This window comes from Castanea sativa, chromosome 7 (genome assembly GCF_040712315.1).
Source record: "Castanea sativa cultivar Marrone di Chiusa Pesio chromosome 7, ASM4071231v1".
In the NCBI taxonomy this organism is placed as follows: domain Eukaryota; kingdom Viridiplantae; phylum Streptophyta; class Magnoliopsida; order Fagales; family Fagaceae; genus Castanea; species Castanea sativa.
In genome coordinates, this window is record NC_134019.1 from 6,610,072 (window position 1) to 6,631,722 (window position 21,651).

At 32.5% G+C, this 21,651-nt stretch overlaps 1 long non-coding RNA gene across 1 annotated transcript; it reads right to left on the reverse strand.

The window, feature by feature from the left end:
- Positions 1–757: 757 nt before the first annotated feature.
- LOC142644206 (uncharacterized) lies at positions 758–12,941 on the reverse strand. The gene is made up of 7 exons (XR_012845931.1): positions 12,785–12,941; positions 12,259–12,389; positions 7,554–8,036; positions 3,948–4,151; positions 3,261–3,546; positions 2,195–2,306; positions 758–1,416 (listed from the first exon to the last, which is right to left on the reverse strand). It is a non-coding gene; the product is annotated as an uncharacterized LOC142644206 (long non-coding RNA).
- Positions 12,942–21,651: the final 8,710 nt, after the last annotated feature.

Here is a 21,651-nt window from a genome sequence, read left to right on the forward strand (position 1 = left end):
AAAATGCAAGGAATTAATGTGACTCTTTTAGTTGTCTACAACACTGCATTCACAACAAAAATCTCTAAGCGACACGTCTTAAATGTTATCTCACAAACATTAATTTCATCTAAAGCGAATATTTTTTAATGGATTTACATTTTTTTTAATAAAATATTTTTGATGTAGTGGGTACTAGCTTTAATAGTTATTCAAGAATTCTTTATTAAGCAATTTATATCATCCATACCATATCTCTCTTTTGGTTTGCTTAATACGGCATTCACCTCTATTGTGGTTTGCTACTTTGCTTTATGAGGTATTTTGACTATTTTTGCTACCTTCAGAGGAATTTTGTAATGTGGCAAGTGCTACCAACACTCACTGGGAAAGAATTAAGAAAAAATTACCTTAAACGTTCTCTCTTTTAAACATACACAAACCCAAATGTCAGGAATTGAAAGAGAAAATTAGAATGAGAATCAGAAATATGAGTGTATGTCGTCTTTTTCTTCCATTCTTTTTCTATATGTGATGTTGGCAATTGCCAAATCATCAAAATTAGCAAAAATGCTGCATAAGGCAATCCATGAGAGAGGTAAATGCCTTATAAAACGAATCACAATGGAATTAATCAGTGTCATAAAATTATCACATTGTAGTTCTATTTTTGAAAGGTATACACTATCTATAGTTAGAAACTTAGAATGTGTAAATAAAAAAATAAAAAAAAATAAAAAAACCTACCCTATATACCAGGGTGCCCATTCATTGCATTAGTTACTTAAATGAATATTCAAGCATGATTGTAAAATATAAGATCAGATAACCAAATCCTATAAATCACATCACACGGATTAGGATTACAAAAGGTGTAAATAAACTACACACAAACACAATCCTCATTGAATTTAATACCGTTCATCAAACAGAATTCACACGTTATCCTTTTCCTAGTTTTGCCATCATTATTCAGAATCCAAACAAGTAGCAACTCCATCACTAGAAAAACAAATCTGAAAACAGCAAAGACATCAAAACAAACCATTGCTTTGCAATAACAATGTCAGGTACTCCTTCTGGATTCAGAACTAGTTTTCTTAAAGCATCAGCAATCAGAGTCTTTGTAAAATAGAAGTTGTCTTGGGTTCAACAACAGCAGCATACAGTTTGGGGTGATTTCAAATTCTGAACTCTTTCAGAATTTTCAGGTGATTTTGAAGCACCACACTGCTTGTAAAGCTGTCCCAATTCTTTTAGTAATTTTTCAAAACCAGCATCATCCGAATCCAGTTTCTCTTCATATTTTGAAGTACTACGCTGCATGTAAAGCTGTCTCAATTCTTTCAGTAATTTTTCAAAACCAGCAACAGCCGAATCCAGTTTCTTATCATTTTCAGAATTCACATGCTTTGAAGCACTAGGCTGCATGTAAACCTGTCAAAATTCTCTTAGTTAGTTCAATTCGGGATATCTTACAGCATATATTTAGGCATTAAAAAAAAAGAAAAAGGTATATTTATACAAGTATACAACATCTCATTCCTCCACACACATATTTGCTGGTTTTTTTCTTTTTTTAGAAATGCTATGGACACAAGAAAAATTCACAACATTTTCAAATTAATATTTAAAAAAAATTAATTGGAGATTATTGTGGACCTATGTGTAAGTTGATGTGTTAATTTGAGAATGTTATGAAATTGTTATGACATTTTGTTTGTGTTCTTGGTATTATTTTATTTTTTTTCTTTAAACTCAATTACCCTAAAATTGAGCAGTATAGCTAAATAATAATTCTCTTTAAAAAAAATTACGAATAAAAAGAGGGGAGAGCTTCGATGGTGCTCATGCACATGGCATAATAATAGAATCTTTGATGAAAACCAAAAACAATAAATGGTATGGAATTCATAGATGGTTAAGTTTGAAATTTGAAGTAAAGAGATCCAAGACTAGTTCATCTAATTTTCTTATTTAATGTCCAATAATGTTAATATATGTGTCCAATTAAGGAGTGCTCTAAAGACACTAGTCAAAGACTAACAAATGCTCAATTATGAACTCTAATGCAAGCTTTTAAAAAATAAAATTCACATGTTTGTGTTTTATTGGCTTATACGGACAAATTATTTTTAAAATGTATAAATATGATTTAATATAACATTAAATGCATCTTAATTAATGTCCTTAGGGAAAAGGATTGGGTACTTACCTGCAAGTTTCCCAAGAAATAAAGAAATAATAACAGGCCAAAGATAGAAATTCCAAATGCAAAGGCGTTTTCCCAAAAGTACGTACTTGTTTGGAGGTTTGAACCAAAAGCACTGCAGGCACAGCTATAATGTATGAGAGTTTGAGACACTAATCTCAAAAATTTTATAACTACAATGCATAAAGTGGGAATTTACAAAATTATACGGGAAATGCATAAGTTAAGAGAAGGTATGCAGATGTAGAAGCATAAAGAGTAACAAAATCTTATTTGTATGGGTATTTGCGATTTATTTGTTGTTCTTTTAAACGATATCATTAGTGAACTTTTGATTATATCAATTTAAAAATTGATATATTATTTAAGTTTTAAAATATTATTATTATTATATGTGGCAGACTACTTCTTTTTTACCCTAATTCGAACCTGAACGAGACTTGACCCGACCCATCTACTTGGTCTAAGAATACATCTCTCTCTCACACACACATAAGAGTTTCAACCTATAACATCAACTTCATAATGCATGTTTTTTATTATCAAACCAAGATATCAATCGATTTTTAATATAGACGGAGTTCGAATCCCAATTTTGTTATTCAATGACAAAAAATTAACTTTACTAGTTAAATTATTTGAAACTCACACACACACACACACATATATAGTTAAAGAACAAAACATACCAGAGCATCTCCAGGATAAAAGCAAATTAGTTCTATTAGTAGCAAACTAAAAAAAAAACTTGTAATTTAGATCCAAATCTAGAAAAAATTTGTAAAAAACTCAATATTTATTTATAAACAATTCAGGGATTAAGTATTGTCTTTCTATTGTGATCCAATGTTTATCAGGCGATTCATAGTTTACAAATGTGTGAGGATGAGTGATTCTACTTTACAATTTTACCACATAAGAAAAAAAGAATATTTTTATTAAATGAGATCACTAATAAAAACTAGGTGAACCAATAATTACTTTAACTATAAAAAAAAATGATATATATGGATCAAGTCCCTTTATTTGTTGTAACAACTGATATATATGGAATAGTAAGTGTGCAAACCTTATATTTCGCAAGCCCCACCAGGCAGTGTAAATTAATTTTTTTGGAAAATCTGTGGACTCTAAGATCCCGGACTGACGGGCTTGGAGGAATATTCCAAAATCAAAGGTTCTTGTATTTGTGAACTTGAATCAATAGAGCAGAAATCGTGTGAAACAGAGAGATTTCCAAAACTGTGGTCACAGTTAAAAGAACCTTGGACGCATTCACCATGATGTAAACACGCTTTACGCCAACAATATGTCAGTCGTTGAGTTGAGAAAAAATACCGAAAGGCTCCAAACACCTAAACGAACAGAAAAACCCGTTAAAACATTAGTAAATTTTGCAGATATGAAAACCAAATGCTAATAATCAACATTATCAATAAGAGATCACCACACATCATTTTTACTGTAATAGTCACATCATAAGTATAAGTGCTTATGAGGTGTGAGGAGCAAGAACCAATGTACAAGTCTTTATACTTAAATTATATTAAAGTAGAATTTTTATCTTGTATTAAAAAATATGTATATCAATAAGAAAGAAAAAGAATTGTATAAATATGAAGCTTCCACTTAATTTCCATAAAATATATTTTTAATTTTTGAATTTAAAAAGAAGTAATATTAATAAGTCATCCTCAATATGCAAATATGTAAAATAGAAAACGAAATTACTACGTAAGCAAACTTTAAAACTTACATAACCACCAAGGATGTATAGAAAGAAATTGAATGAAGCTCTGATCGTTATGGCAATATTTTTATGTTCGTCCAGTTCCTTCAAGGATCGGTAGATTCGAAGAACTCTTGGCACATATTGGATAAGAATAACAGCGTTCAAGATTGTTACATAATTCGTATATTGCGCGCGTCTCATTTCTGAAAGTATGTATGTCATTAACACCTGAATGGATTATAAGAACTTTTGTGTTTAGAGTCAATGGATAAAATCTAATAATGTGTAGGACAACATTAATTTAAATAAATTGGTGACTATGAAAAAAAAGAACTTTTGTTGTCAAATAAGTAACATAGCGTTCCTTATCCAAAATGAAAGTATTCTTTGTCCATTGAAAATTAGGTGTTTGTTTTGGGTGTGTTTTGATAGATAGAATTTTAACTTATAGTGTTAGTTCGAAGATAATTGATCTTTATCATTAGGCCAAAATAGTAATCAATAATTGGTATATATAGACAAGGAATAAACCTTTAATCTTTTATTCAATAACAAAAAACTTTACTAATTGAGTTAACTCAAACCTATAAAAATCACATGTTATAGCATTATTTTATAGGCACTACTATTAATTAAGAAATAGAAGTAAGAAACATTGGCATAGTGTGTTGTGGCAGTTTTAGGAATTGTTTTTAGGGTGGTTACTGTAAGTGCACAATTGCACCTGGCCCCAAGAACAATTACGGGCTCAGGCCCAATGAGCCTTAAACAATATGAATTTGTAGAGTGTGGGCTTGAAACCCAGGTTAGAAGTGTTTAAGGATTAAATGACAAGTCAAAGATTGAAAACACTTGAAAACAACAAGGAATATTGTAAATCAACCTACTCGGACGTAAGCCGAGAGCTGTTCTTCTATTATCTCTTTCTCTTTTTTCTTCTTCTTTTTAGATTACAAAAAAGGGGGGCCTCCCCATTCCTGTTCTAGGTTTTTTCTTAAATACTCCTCTTTTTGATACTTTGTACACGTGTTGCCCCCACTCCCCCTTAGCCTAGATATTTCTTTTCTCAGTACCTTTGAATAGTAACCAGAAGTTTCCCTTCCACTGTTCAGGTGTCACTTCCCCATTAATGCGGCCAGGGTGGTAGGTGCAGGGTCTTTAATGTGGAGGTGGCAGCCTTTATCTTTGGTATTTCTCTAACATCGGTGCTTCTAGGACATTCAAGGGTTCCCCCTCTTTAACCATTAGTCTTGACCGTGTCATTCCCTAACCTTTACCATGAAGTTCCGGGTTCTCCGGTGTCCGTCCGAAGGGAAATTCACCCTCGGCTAGATCCTCGGATCCTTGGCGTATGAGCCGACCCATAGTACTAACAAGTTCTAAACCCAAGAGCAGGTCGGCCTTCCTTAGCATGGCCCAAAGGCCCACATTCCCATCAGGGTCTTTTTACTCCCCATAGTTACTAAGAAATTTAAATTATCAAAATATTTTTCTTGGTACCATTTTTTAATAAAAAATGAAATCAGAAATTATTTTTATTGAATAGGTTGTATGAACTACAAATTTTATCTTTTTGTTGAATAATTTTTTCACTTGTTATTGTTTGGTCTTGTCTTCTTCTTTTTTTGGATTATATTTGTTGTTATTTGAGCTAATATTTATTGTCGTTATTTAAGCTTTAAAAAAAAACAGGGATTAAGAATTATATTTGGAGGCAAAATTAATTTTGGAGTAATGCTACATCAACAACATTTTTACAATAAATTTTATGCAAAAACTATTATTGGTGGGTAAAAAAATAGTATTAATATTTGGACCAAATTAGAATTAGTAACAGCTTACTACATTAGATTTGTTGTAAAATTATTGTAAAAATATTGTGAATGTAGTAGCACTACTCTTTTTTTTGTTGAATCCAAATTTTTGTAATTCTCAAGTTAAAGTGTTCAAAATTTTTATTTGAGTAGTCATAATAAGTTAGTTTAGGATATAATATTTTTGTAAATCAGGATGGTCCTTTCACCACCATGCTTGCATGTAGAGCCACGACCAGTGCGTCGAACATATTTAAAGTAGTGGTGAAGCCAAGAATTAGCTCACGCTGGCCGAAGTATAATTTTGATGATTAAGTGTTTTTTAAAAATAAATTATATTCTTACTTTGTAGTGTAGAATAACACATATAGTGCTATAAACACAATTCAAAATATAAATTAAGTATTTTATAATTCAATGTGCAGTAAATAAAATACACCCATTAAACTTTAGAAAACTTGAGTCAAGATCGACAAAAAGATTCAGTATCCTTAAGTTATCTTTAATCAACTATCATTTTTATGAGGAGGAAAATTTGGATTTAGTCCCTAAAATTTCAAAAAGAAAAAGTTTTCCTAACTAAAATTTAGGATAAGTTCAATTTTTGCTCCCTACATATGAGGTTGGTTGAATTTATTCCCTATATACGAGGTTGATTTGACTTGGTCCCTAAAAAATGGGGTGACTTAACGTACTATTAGTCGTGTAAAGAAAATGAAGAGACCAAGTTGTGCCCTTTTAAAAAAAATTGAGGACCAAATTTGAACTTTTTAAATTTGAGTCACTAAGATCGAACCTACCAAATTTTAGTAACCAAAAGTATAATTTACCTAAATTTTGTTTATATTAAATTTTTCATTGGCATATGGAGGCCATAAGTATAAATATCTTCTTCTTTTTTTATAAAAGAAATGGACTACCCATACATAAAATCAATATCTATTTAGAATTTTTTACTTAAAAATAATAATAAGGGGAGGGGTTGGCTGATCCACAGCTGACTTGATGGTTAAAAGATATATTATACTACTTTTGGGGTTAAAAGATACATAGGGGTGCAATTTTTTTTATATATAAATATTATAGAATTTCAAGTTATAATGTTCGTTTCATGATAATTGCTTTTTATCATTAAGTCAAAACACTAATTGATTTTGGTGTAAACAAGAGTCAAACCCCACATTTCTTAATCAGTGAGATTTTATTAGTTAAGCTAATTAACTAAAACTTGCCACACAAGTGTGATTTAAAAGTTTGTTTATTCAGACAATTTGAGAGTACCATTGAGTATATATTGGGCTTCAAGTTATCAAAGTGTTAATTATAGCTACATATTTAAGAGGTTGTTTTGAGTATATAAGATTTAGTTTAGTTTGAGTCCTAAATAGCCTATTTGGATAGAGAGGAGAAGGAAAAGGAATGAAGGAGAGTAGAGTAGAGTTAGCTTAAAATATACTAATTTTAGGCTAAATCTACTCTACTCTCTCATTCTCTTCCTCAATCCAAACAGGTCATAAGAGAGTGCATTTATAGTTGTGGGAGTTAATTTGTAGGTTTAATTTATGAGCACTGATCAAATAATAGTAATGTATATTATTGATTATAATTTTTTGTTTTATGAGAAGCTATTGATAATAAATTTTGATTGTTAATGCATGTAGATGAAACATGAATTTGGTTGAATTATGTTAGATTTTGTGCAATTAATTTCCATGTGAATGTGCTCAGAGTACATCTGACTTGGCACTCCAAATTAATATAAAGATTTTATTAACAAATGCAAAATGCCAGCTGAAAAAGTTAATTTTTGTATTACCTGTGGAAAGGGAAAAATAACTATAATATCGAATATGAACCACATCCGCAACTTCCACAACTCTTTTTCTTCTTGGCAGAAGTTCCAAAACTTGCACCTTTGACCTTTTGACTCATCTGCGCTTGTAGTCTTTTTCTCTTTGGACTCAACTTTGTTCTTTTCATTGTTTTCAATATAAAATTTCACAACAAAATGCACTAGGTATTTGAAATCTAGGAACGATCGCCAAAAAAAGCATTGATCCACATTTTTTTGTCTTCACTAATGCACTTCTTGTCTTCATGGATCACAGGAACAAAAAAGAACAAGGGATCCAGTGCTAGTGCGATCGCCTGCGATGATACAAGTATGATTTTGTACCATTTAACAAGCTCCTTATGGCCTTCGCAGAACTTCTTAGGGTCTTTGCAGGACTTTGATAGTGGTGCAAGTAGAGCTTTGCAGAACTCTGATAGTAGTGCAAGTAGAGCACTAAAAATACACCTATCAAGTTATATGTCTTTAGTAAAAATATAAGGGGTCCATTATTTAAATTTATCTGTTCTAAAAAAAATTATATATATTTTTTCAAAAAATATTAAAGGAATGAGAGATTTTTGAAAATTCAAGGGGGTCGTAGCTATCCCAGCCCCCTCTCCCTCTACCTTTGTCCATAAGATACTCAGGAAACATCAAGGACCGATAATTGAACTTAAAACATCTATGTTTACGTCACGTCCCAGTCCAATGAATGCGTCATCCATGTACCCCATTGGAAATAAGAATGTATTACAATTGGAGGAAAATTTTAATGGTTGTTGCTAGGGATGACCATGGGTAGGGTATGGATCAGGTATACCCATACCCTACTCGAAAAGTTTGCCCATGGATACCTAAATATCAATACCCATTAGTATCCATACCTGAATCTTACCCAGATTTATTATTCATAGATATCCATACCCTACCCGAAACCCATTTAATTTTTTTTAATCCGAAACATTTTAATTTAAAAACTAACCAATAGCTTCATCTTAAAAAATAAAAAAACTAATCAATAAAAAATTTTAAAAAATTATTGATTAGTTTGTATCTGCTTTTCTTTTTTCTTTTTTTTCTATTTTTTTTGAGATAGAGATTGAAATTTTATTAGATAAAAAATTAATAAAATAAAACAAAATAATTTTACATAACCTCTTCTTCTGCAACATTGAAGAAGAAGTCGCTCCGCACCGGTCGTAGTTGTTCAAAGAGTCTCAACAGAGCTTCACTCTCTTTGGTGTCAAGGCGGATCTGGTATAATTTTCTTCGTTTGAGCTCTAATTGATGGAATTCATGGATGAAATGGAGATTAAGAAGCTTTTGTTTTTTTTTTTTTTTTTTTTTTTTTTTTTTTTTTTTTTTTGAGGTAAATAGGTAGAAAATTTTATTAATATGAAAAAAATGAAAGGTAAATACAAGGGAGTATATGCCCTGTTTCAGCATGCCGAAAACAGGGGATAAAGATACAAACAAATAAACTGAAAATAGTAATTGCATGGTATTTGATCCTTCGTAGGCTTCCCTGTTGACCCTCTGCCTCTCTATCATGTTGCTATGCCTGCATGAATCTCTGGTATTCTTGCAAGAAGCTTTTGTTGTTCTTGAAGCATAGTTTTCCGTCAAATAAAGGTTTCCGAGTGAAAATTCGGGCTGGAATTTGAATCTCTGTGCTCGAGCTCGTAGAATTAGAAGGTAAATTGAGTATCTTTGGAACTTTCGTTTAACGTGTTTGTTTCGTCGGAAAAAATTTTCCTTGGAAAATTCTCTCCTGCAAACGTTAACTTTTTAAGTGTAAAAAGATTTTGCTTTATTTGTTTTTTTGTAGACAAAAAAGTTCTCTCCTTTTTTTCAAAATTTTGGGCTTTCTTTTAGGGTTGTATTTAATCAAAGAATTGAGCTTAAGCCCAGTCCTTTTGCTGAGAAATTGGTTGGATTAGTCAACAAAGCTATGCCTTGGAGTGTTATTTGCCTTACGGGTCGGGTTTGGATAATATCCATACCCTACTCGAACAATTCGGGTAATATCCATACCCTACCCAGTTAAACTTTAACCATGAAGAATTGGGTATTATCCGGAACATTTAGATCGGGTCGGGTTGGATATCCTATACCTAATGGGTATGGCCATCTTTAGTTGTTGCACAAATTTTATAATACCTCGTTAGATAAAAATAAAGTCTTAAAAATTCTAAAATTTACTTTACACCCCTTAAGTATAGCTCGGTTCACTGATCCTAAAATTTTACTTTTCTAAATTTTATTGAACATCATTGTCGATGTAGTCCTTTCGTCAACTAACGTTTAAAATTTTCCATTAAAGCCACTAAAAAACATAATTTTAATTTTTCTAATTTATAATCATTACAAATTTAGACCAAAAACAAATTAAGAAATGAATTATACCAAATTACCAATTTTCTTTGAAATTTATTTATACTACCAATCTCATCATCCTAAAACCATCAAATCCCCCCAGCAAGGACTCATACTAAGGACAAGATTTGGTTACAAACTTGGTTGTAGCTAATGACAATAGTTCCTACTAAAAAAAAATTTAATACGATTATATATTTTAAAAATTTAAACGATTGGATTGCATGTTAATTATGTTCTTAACACACATGTTAAATTTTATATCAATCGAATATTATTTATTTTTCAATTCATAAACTTATTTTTTATGCATAATTTTAGACTTAAAAAAATGTGAAGTTTAAACATTTAATTGTTGAGTAGTTATTAATATTTTATCTTCTAGAAATTTTGCAAAGATGAAAGATATAAAAATGAAATGTAATCTAATGGTGAATTTTTCAAGAATCATATACAATAAAAAAAATATATAAAGGGAATGAGCTATGTTCCAACCAATGGGGGTCCCATGGAATTCTTTAAAATATATATATATATATATATATATATATATATATATATATATATATATATAACTTTAAAAAAAAAATCACTTAACCATCTAACTCATATTGTGATTATTGGCATGTCACTTCAATTATTTGAAAACGAGGCTCAAAGTTAAAAAAAAAAAAAATTTATTGTGGGATTTGAGTATTATTGTATTATTTTGTTCGACCTAAAAAAATATTTTGGATTTTTTTTTTTGTCTTTTTGCTTTGTTTTTTTGAAAATATTTTATTTGGTATTAGATTCTAAGACTTTAGTAACTAAATGTATTAGAATTTCAATATGTAAGTGTTGGCAAACCATGATCAAAACTTAGAGTCTAGATTAAGGCTACTCAAAGTATGTTTATGTGTAAAGTTGGAATCAAGTGATAGCAGAATTTATTGGACTAAATTTGCAAAGCTCGATCGATCGAAAATTAGACTCGATCTATTGAAGCTTGTGTAGATTGTTTTTTCTGTAGAATTTCCAACTCAGCCCAAGCCCAATTTGACGTGTAGGGTTTTATGTTTTATGTCTCATATAAATAGAAAAACCCTAGTCACGTTTTAGATGTTGTTGATATGCTGTGTGTTTGAATCTCTTGTAAAATCTAGATGTGTTTACCTTCATACACACTTAGGGTTATCAAGATCAAGATTGATGTCAAAAACTTGGTGATCTCTACGGTTGTTGTTTCAAGAGCTTAAAGAAAAAAACACAAGTTGGAGAACTTGTGGATGCTATGAATCAAAGAAAGAAATAGTCTGTGAACTCGGAGTTGTCATATGATCGTGGTAGTAAGTTTTCTACTCGAGGTAGCAATAACATGTTAGTGGTCTAAGTCTTATTGTAAAAATTTCAATTCTTTCATAGTGGATCTGTTTTACCTTGAGGATAGTTAGGTTAAAGTCTCCCCAAGTTTTTTACCGGTTTGGTTTTCCTGGGTTATCATATCGTGTGTTCTTTATATTTCCACACTGCTTTGTATGATATGATTTGTTTGTGTTAACTTAGGTCTAAATAATTTAACTAAATACTCACTTAGCTAAATAACTAGGTTAAACAACTTGTGTTTTAAGGATCTAAAAACGAACATTTGGCAACACTAATTAGTTTTTTTTTTTTTTTTGTTGGTAAATTACCATTTTGGTCCCTAGTATATACTATGTGTCAATTTGTTTTACAGTGAGTCAAGTTAGGTTCGGGTCATAAGATTCACATATCCGTCTAACTTGATCCGATGCACCTATATTTAATATATATTTAAAATTTTAAAAATATATTTTAAAAATTTTAATTTACTTTTTTTACCCCTCTTAAGTTCTCCCCATATAATTTGTATTGATTTTGGGTTATAGTCATTATTATATTATTTGGCTATAAATTTGCTCTTATTTATGGAAGTAGTGTTCTAATTCTCAATTTAATACTAATAATAGTAATTAAAAAAAATTTCCAACCCAATTCACGTGGGTTGGATTGGGTTGGGTCCGACTCCTGTGATAAGTTAGGTTAGACTGAATTTTTTTTTAACCCATCATGGTAGGTTGGGTTGAAAAAACCCTCCAACCCGACCTAACCCTACCCATTCACACCCTAGTAAGACAATAGAATAGAACAGACATACGAAATCTTCTTGAAAAATGTTTGAGCTGATAGCCTAATAATAACTAATGAATTTATTAAAAGAAAACTGCAACAATTTAGAACTAAATTTGTTAGACTACTGGCCAAAAGAAAAAAGTTATTTTTAGCATATAAGTAGGGAAAAAGAAACTACCTTGCATCATTCCGTTGCGTTTGGTTACTTTGGCTATGAGTAGTCATACCTAAAGCTTGTTGATGATCCATCCTCTGAACTATGTTTACACAACCCAACGAGCTTTACCAAAAAAGTTTCAATTTTGATCCCTGGAGAAATGGAAAACAGAGATTAGACAATACTAACAAATTTTTCATTTATTTCATAGTGCGACAATACTAATGAAAAACAAGGCTATCGACCTAATTGTTCAAAAACATAATAAAAGTAAAGAATAAGTATTTCTAAATATATATATATATATATATATATATATATATATATATATTTTGGAGTTTTAAATAGCATCACTAAATATATATATATCCCCGTAGTGGGTGGTTGAAAATATGGTGAAGTTGGCTTGGTTGAGACTGCCTGATCTATCGGTCTGGCATTGACCTTAGCATGCCCCCTCGTTCTTTCTTGGGCTAATGTAACGAATACTTATTCAAGAAAAAATAAAATGTAAACCCTTAGTGAGAAAGAGAATGTGTAATTGGACCTGATAACAGACTCAAGTAGCATGCATTTTAAAAGGCAGAACAAGAGGGAAGGGAATCTGGACAAAACAAAGAGTGGCAGAAATTGGCTTTTCTTATAGAATTTTAAGAGCATGTGGAGGTGCAGAAGCAGCTGAAAGTATTAAATAAGAGCAACTCCTTTCCTCATGATCTTAATTGAGGAGTAATATGAACCATTCACACTGGTCAATACCTCAAGTCTTCCTATGTTTTCTTTTTCACCCACCAATAAAATTCAAATCAGTATTTATTTAAGAATTTTACTTATCTAGGTCCTAAGAGCACACAATAGTAAATCATTTTAGAAAAATTAAAAAGGTTATCAATTTTTTTTACAATTTTTTCAACTTTCGGTAAAACTTTTTTAAAAATGAATGATTAATGTATACCATAAATGAAATCTTTAGTTAATATTAAAAAAATATATCCCCCTTTATTCAGCATATATAGATACACACATTTCCCCTTTAGTGAGTAAGAAACAGAATGTGTATTTATAAAAGGAAAAGATTGGCTGAAATTGGTTTTGTTGGAAGATTTTAAGAGCAGGTGCAAGTACTAAATAAACATACCATGGCCTCTTACAGTTAGTTCTAGTGTGGGAAGTGTTAACCATTGACAATTGTCTAGTCTTTCTCACTATTAATATCGTCTTCTTCACCAACCAAAAAGATTTTTTTTCCCCCCTAAGAAATTAAAAGGCCCTCAACGGGTAAGATTTCAATTTGTTGATACTTAAGCTTAGTTTGGATAGGGAGTCTGGGTCTGGCGTTTCACGTTCGAGATTTTTTTTTTTTTTTTTTTCCTTCCTGCGCACATGTTCCAACAGAGATAGCATGTACTGTTCACCACTATGCGTGAATAGTAACCGCACAGTGGTGCACTGTTCATGTACTTTTCAGGTTTTTTAAAATTAAAAATGGGACCCACAACACTATTTACACATTTAAAAATTATTTTACTACAATATTTTTCAGTTTTCAGCTGTATCCAAACGGACCTTATTAGGTCCTTCGTAGTCATCTCCATCTCTCGTTGGGGTGGGCCAGGAAGGAAGACTCCTCCGAAAAGACTCAGCAGTCAACTCAATGACTTACGTGTAACAAAATGGGAGAAATCAAAATCAGCAATCTTTTTTGTTTTCTGTTTTCTTTTTCTTGTATTCTTTTATATATATATATATATATATATATATATATAATTCAATTGAAAATATTTGAATCTAAACATCAAAAATATCAAAAAAATGTCAATTAAATTACAAAATTTTTAACAAAAATTAACAATTTTATGAATATAATTTTTTTCACAATTTATTAAGATGGTAATGTTGTGTTTTAAAGAATAATCACTTTCAAATGAATCAATTCTTGACATAGTTTTCAATATACACCACAAGTCACAATATATCGCAACTTCCTAACAAAACATTTGGTACAAATGAAAAAAAAAAATAAGGACACTTCATAATGTATTTATTTTTACACAAGATAAAATTTTATTCTATCCTAATTTAAGTATATATGTGTATACATTTCCTTTTGATTTAAAAACTTAAATTTCAGTCCTTATTTCTCATAAACACTTATACTTATAAAATAACTATTACATTAAAAGTGCGTGGTGTTACACTTTGTGACTCTTAATACTAATTCATACTACTGGCTAAATAACCTAACAATTATATTTATGTCTAATAATGTTGTCATCTACCGAAAATTAATGTATGTACGATGGGTACTAAATGAATAAGACAGCTAGCATATTTATGTCTAATTAATGTTGTCATATTAACAGAAATTAATGTATGTACGATAGTTAGTAAAGGTATTAAATGTATAAGACAGCTAGCATTGTTGTCTAGTCACCACTTAGATACTTTCTCAACGGACAAAAGCAATAAATAAGTGCAATTCCTGTCATGCTCATAATCAGTAGTGACCACTGGCTATGAGATAAGTTTGGAATTTATGGGTCTTGGATAGAATTTATTGTTAAAATTTAAAAACTAAAAATTAAAAACACTGTAATAAAATAATTTTTAAATGTGTAAATAGTATTGTGAGACTTATTTTTAATAAAAAATAGTTGGAAATGAAATTTGTAGGTCCGTGAACAATGCATTCAATAATTTTTAAATGTGTGAATAGTATTGTGGGACTCATTTTTAATAAAAAATAGCTGAAAATGAAATTTGTGGGTCCGTGAACAGTGCACAAATGCACTGTTCACGAAAGAAAGTGTCTGAAAAGTCAGAGATATACTGCTACTGTTCATGAACAGTAGCCGTTTGTCCCCTGAAAAGCGCACTGCAGCAAAAAAAAAAAAAAAAGGTGAAACGCAGGAAAGTCAACAAGTGCGGCTGGGAAAAAAAAAAAAAAAACAGCAAAACGTGAATGCAGCAAAACGTGGAAATAAAAAGCTGAATCCAAACCCTCTCTATGGGTGCAAAAGGCTGGACCGAGGATTTCAATTGAGGGGACCAACGCATAAATTTTCTATTTTAAACGAAAATTCAAGTTTTTTTTTAGTGATATTAATAGGTGTTCATAGGATAATAGTTAATAATCTATTTTTAAAAAGTTTTAACATTATTTTTATAAGAAATAGAAAAAGTTATTAAAATATTAATTTTTTTTTATTTCCTATAAAAACTTTCTTAAAATGGATTGTTAATAATTGCCTTAAGGGTATTCGTTAGTATTTCCATTTTTTTTAATAGTGAAAATCCAAGTTAGTACTTATTTAGTATTAACAAAATATTATCAAATGAAAAATGGTAAAATGCAAAACTGACCCTCTGAATGTCTTCAGATTTTATTTGAGTCCTCTAACTTTGCGTTTCTTCATTTCAGTCTTCTAACTTTCAAGTTTATTCAATTAAAACTTTTCTATCAACTTTTGTTATATGTTGTGGTTAATTTTTCAATTTTATAAATTTTTCTTCAAATTTTATAAATTAAAAAATTCAATTAATGATTGAAAAATATTTTCCAGATTTTTTTTTTCAAAATTTTTTAACAAAAAGGACTTAATTGAATAAATCTAAAATTTAGAAGACTGAAAAGAACAGACGCAAAGTTAGAGGATTGAAATGAAATCTAAATAAAGTTAGAGGGTCAGTTTTGCATTTTAGCTAATGAAAAAAATACAAAAATAAGGCTGCGTTTGGTTCAATGTAAATCGAATTCCAAGTGTAAAATGAATGCAGGGGAAATTTCCCGCAAGGAAAATAAAATCTGGGTGTTTGGTTGTGCAATGAAAAATAGTCTAGAAAACGATTTTCGGTATTTGGTAACATTCTAAAATTGCTATTTTCCTACAAAATTTTCACATTTCTCAGCCATTTTCTCAGCATCCAAACAAATTTTATTACAGAAAATTTCAATATATACGCTTAAAGAAACAAAAATCTGCTCAAAACAATTCATTAAACTAAAAAATTTGGTCAAACTGAGAGAGGGAGAAAGAGAGAGTGATCGAAAATTGAGGGAAAGAGAGATCGGTCATGGGTCATGGGCGGCGAGATCGAGACGACGAGATTGGTCATGGGTGATGAGATTGAGACAACGAGATCGGCAGCGCCAATGAGCTTTGGGTCGAGAACGAGAAAACGGCGCCGATGAGTTATGGGTCGAGAACGAGAACAGGAATGACGACGCTGATGAGCTTTGGGTTGAGAACAAGATTGGTTTTAGGTGGATTGGTCTTGGGTGGTAACGATCTAGATGGCGGCGCCAGTGCTAGGGTGCCATCTCGGTGGTGGTGTGATCTTGGCAGGACGATCTTGGCAGCGCGAACTCGAAGACGCGATTTCTCCGGCGCGTCTAGGGTTGGGGCGTCGATGCTGGGGTGAGATCTCTCTTCTCTCTCTCTCTCTCTCTCTCTCTCTCTCTCTCTTTATGCGTCTGTGAGCTCGGAAATGATTTGAAGGTAAAACAGAGCCTGAAAATATTTTACGCCTTGACTCCCTTATTTTACAATCAACCCTGAAAATATTTTCAGTTTGACCCAATTTTCGGTAACAACCAAACACACACTTTTATGGAAAAGCATTTGCAAAAGTGGTTTGAAGCCAAAACAAACGGACCCTAAATGTTTGTTGATTCGCTTGCAATGTAATTATCTATTAAAATGAGATTTGACTTTTTTTAGTGACGAAAATCATTTATAATTGATTCCATATTAAATATTAGAGGAATTATTTTTAATATATTAACTTAAAAACAATTTGTTAAAAGATCATAATCTATAAATCAATAAAAGTTACCCAAAATAAATAAATAAAAATCTTCTGAATAATTTAAGCTTTTTGTGAAAAAGTTAAATATTGTAGTTAACTCACTTATAATCTAAAACTCGAATAAAAAGAGTAAATGATACGCAATAACTGGAACTACTCTTAAAGCCATAACCCTAGCAAGCAATTAACAAATATAAAGCTTAAAGAGTAAGGGGCAAAGAGATGTAAACACAAGATAATAATGTGTTATTGTAGAGGAAACCAAAAAACTTGATGAAAAACCTCTCTGTGACCCTCCAAGTCGAAATCGATTCACTAGTGAATAAGTTGGAGTACACAAATATCAAAAAGACTCTCCAAGCCTAATCTACCTAATGTACTTAAGCCCTTAAAGTTCCAGTTACCAATGGACTTCTCAAAGTCACACCAATCTCCAAGAACTCTAAAAGTATGAGAGTTAGGAAATTATGCACACATACCTTGGAATGGAGGTGCCTTGGTGCTTATGTAGTAGTTTAGGGTGACCACATTCCCAAGAATGTAGGCACTAGTACAATGGCAGGAGTAGAGTTAGTGGCACAAAGATCTTTGGGTTTAACTTCTCATACTTAGTGGCTACAGATTAGTAGGATAACCTTCTGGTGTGGTGTGTAATAGTTCCCATATCTAGGTAAGTTTAGAATGGGAGTACTTATATCACCTTAAGGAGTGAACTGATCTCACTCACCCATCCATGTGGGCGTCCGACTAGTCAAGATGGCTGGATGACTCACTTCTGTGAATAGACCTTATGATGGTTTAGCTGGCTACTCAGCGGTATGTCAGATTGGTCTGAGTATTTGATGGATCGGGTTTCACAATCGGATAGGTCCAATTGAAATGTTCCCTATCACTAACCCACCCACTGACAATCATTAGTAATAAATTAGTTAATTTTAGATATAGTTTCTTATATGCAGTATATCAGGTTTCCTAATTAAATTCAAACGTATGTCGAGCCTCGGGTTGAAATAGCTCTTTTATACTTAGATAGATACTAGCTGTCGAGCTTTAATGAACATCACTTTTTCACTTGATTCTTGGATAAATGTGTATGGCTTTAACACTTGAACTTGAAACCTTGTTTCTTGAAGCATTAAACACATCCTAGATCTACCCAATTACAAGAGTAAAGTACGTTTTGTCAAAGGATTAGTCAATACATAAAATGTTGACATATGTTTCTAACATCTAATCACATATGTCCTAACAATCTCCCCATTTGGTAATCCATGACAAAATCACAACAAGCAAATGAACATATGAGAGAAGTCATAAATCACTCAACTCATACTAATTTGTTAAGTAAAATAAAATCTATTCTAACACAAACTCTTGAAAAACTTTGCAAGAAGAGAGTTCATGGAAAGGAAAACTTTGACAACTTGTATTTTTGAAACACTTAAACAAAATTCATCAAGGCATCTTTGTGTGGAACAGAAATAAAAAAGTGCATACAATAAATAAGAAACATGTGTATAAAGAGAGAAAAGAAACAACACATGTAGGGATAAGTAAAAGAACTGTAATAACAACCTCAAATGTGTATATATATATATATATATATACACACACACACAAGGTAATGAACAATGTATCTAAAAAAGTAAGAAAAGAAAAAAAGATACAAAAGTTCTCACTACATCCCTCAAAAATATAAACACTCTCCCTAACAAAAATCTCCTATACTAACCCTCCCCCTATGAGTATGCCTACTCTCATCCCAAAACTACTCCCCCTTTTTGTCACGAGTGACAAATGGTAAGAGTATCAAGTAGACATCTCGTCATTACCGAAAGAGCTAGCATCTCCATCCCCATCATCATCATCGTCGGAGTCATCATCGTCCTCGCATGCCTCAGGAGGAGGAGAGGGAGACTCTACGAAGCCACTAAGGCGAGCTTGCCATCTGGTAATACAGCCAACACGGGTGTTCACCTGACATAACTCATCACTGAAAGTGTCAAGGCGAGCATCCATGTGCTGAACCTGAGCCAATCACATCAAGAGTCACACCACCCACAGAAGAAAAGGGAGCGGAGGTGGATGGAGCTGAAGGAGTGGGAGGAGCTAGTGACTCGGACCGCCTCGAACATAGTTGGGCCTCGCTCCATTTAACGGTAGCTGCATCTATGACACACATGACATGGAAGTAGTCGGAAATGGGAAAGGGAACAGAAAAATGGCGTAAAATTCTCTTGATAGCCAAAAAGAAGATGAGCTTACCATGGGTCACCATATCTCGATACACATCAATGAGAGAGAGAATAAAATGAGTGGGAAAATCTATGGTAATCTGCTCTAAAAGAGAAAGCAAAAATCGAGCACAGGGCTCAGTAATAGAGTTATAGTGAGAAAGAGGATGCAAAACAAAAGTCATAACCATGTTAAGAAAACGAGGACCTTTAGCAAAGGCCGAACAATGAGTAAATTGACGCTCACCCCAATCAAAAGGACACACATAAAAATCTAACACAAGCTCTTCTTTACATACAGTCTTAAGACGCTCACAACCAGGATAGTTAGGATGCGCTACTCTAGCGACGTGAAGCACCTCGGATACAATATCTGGTGTGACCACAATACGCGTACCTCGAACGCGAGTAACAAAGAGAGGTACTGAATAATCAAATCCATGTATGTTAGAGTAAAACTCCTGGATAAGCACGGATGGATAAGTGATCTGTACGTCACACAGTGACTCCCAACCCCTACTGTGAATGACAGTGGGTAGGTCAATGTTGAAGAAGTTTGACAAAATGACTTGGTATTCCGAATGAACGCCTCGTCTAGAAAAGTTCTCAAAGAAGTCCAATTTCGCATTCTCATCACAAAACCGGACGTGAAACAGAGTGGGGTCAGAAGAAGAGGATGCCCCAGAATGAAAAGGGTTCTGGGACGGAGTAGACTTACGTTTAGGTGCCATGATGCAACTAACGTAAATTAGAGAGAGGGAGGAAGAAAGAGAAACACGCAGAAAGCACCAAATACAATCAATATATAAGAATATAGAGAATGTAAGGTACGTATGCATGAAAATGCATGAGCATGTGAAATGCAATAGTAAACACATCACGGGCTCAGCCCAAACCAAACTTACCAGCACACAATCAATTCCACAATGTAAACACACATCTAAAATGAATGAGGCAGTGTTATAATGCCCTATTGTTGAAGTTTGCCGCCTTGATCTTTACATCATCCCAGTCAGCCGGTGCTTCCTTCAGCTTGGTCCAGCCTATCTCCATAGCTTGTCACACCTTCTCATCTAAGGACTGCAAGAAAGCTCTCATGTAGGGGTATACAGCCAACCCGCCAAAACCGACCCGACCCAACCCAACCCACCAGGTTGGGTCGGTTTTTAGGTCTTGGTGGGTTGGGTTGGGTTACATAAATATTATTAATAGCGGGTCGGGTTGGGTTTGGGTCATAAAATTTCAAACCCGCCAAACCCAATCCAGGCCACCCATATATTTAATATATATATATATATATATATATATATATAATATTATATAATTAATAAATTTTTTAAAATAACTAGCTCTTTCTATCCGATATAAAAGCCAATTAGTTTACATAAACCCTAGTAAATTACTATTGTTGTTTAGTCATTAGTGTTGTTTTCCTTTAAGAAATTACATTGATACTAATCTTTAGGTTCTTTTAATATATTTATATTTATATTTTTTTCTACTCAATTTAATAATAAATAAATTTCTCCAACCCATGGGTTCAACCTGACCTAACCCTACCCATGTGGGTTGGGTTGGGTTGGGTTGGGTTGGACTTATGGGATGAGTTGAGTTAGGTTGAATTTTTTTTGATCCATCATGGTGGGTTGGGTAAAAAAATCCCCTCAACCCGACCCAACCCGACTCATGCACACCCCTACTCTTAAGTGTACTTTCCAGTATGCATAATTAGTTCTATCAAATAAAGGAGGTACAATAAGAAACTGTCCTCTATCCATGACAAACAAGGGTCAATGGATCTCACAATAAATATTAATCTCTAATCAGAGTGTGCCTGCTCTGATACCACTTGATAGGCCAAAAAATGTATTGACCTCTTGTGATGAATTAACCAATTAATTAGCCAAGTGAATTAATTAGGTTCAATTACATACAATGAGTGTGGCAGCACAAACAAATCACTAAATAACTAAATATGCAACGAAAATTAAATACACAGCGATTTGTTTATGAATGGGAAAAACCTACACGGTACAAACCCCACCGGGTGATTTTAAGGTCACCATTCCCGAGAATCCACTATTATCAAAACAAGCAGTTACAAGTAAAGGAATTCTAGTACCTTATATCAACCTACAGTTGAACCTTTATCCCAATACCCAATTGGACTTGTTCTGTAGTGACAATCTCTCATTTTCAATGCACGACTCCCAGTACGTGACTAACCAATATATGCGTGGATCCCCGTACGAGACTTGATCACTAACTTAAGAAGGATGTTGGTTATAAAGTTCTTCAGTTCATCACACAATGAAGATCATGAAGTTTCTTGGTCACCAAAACCCTATGATGTACAAACACAACAGCTTCT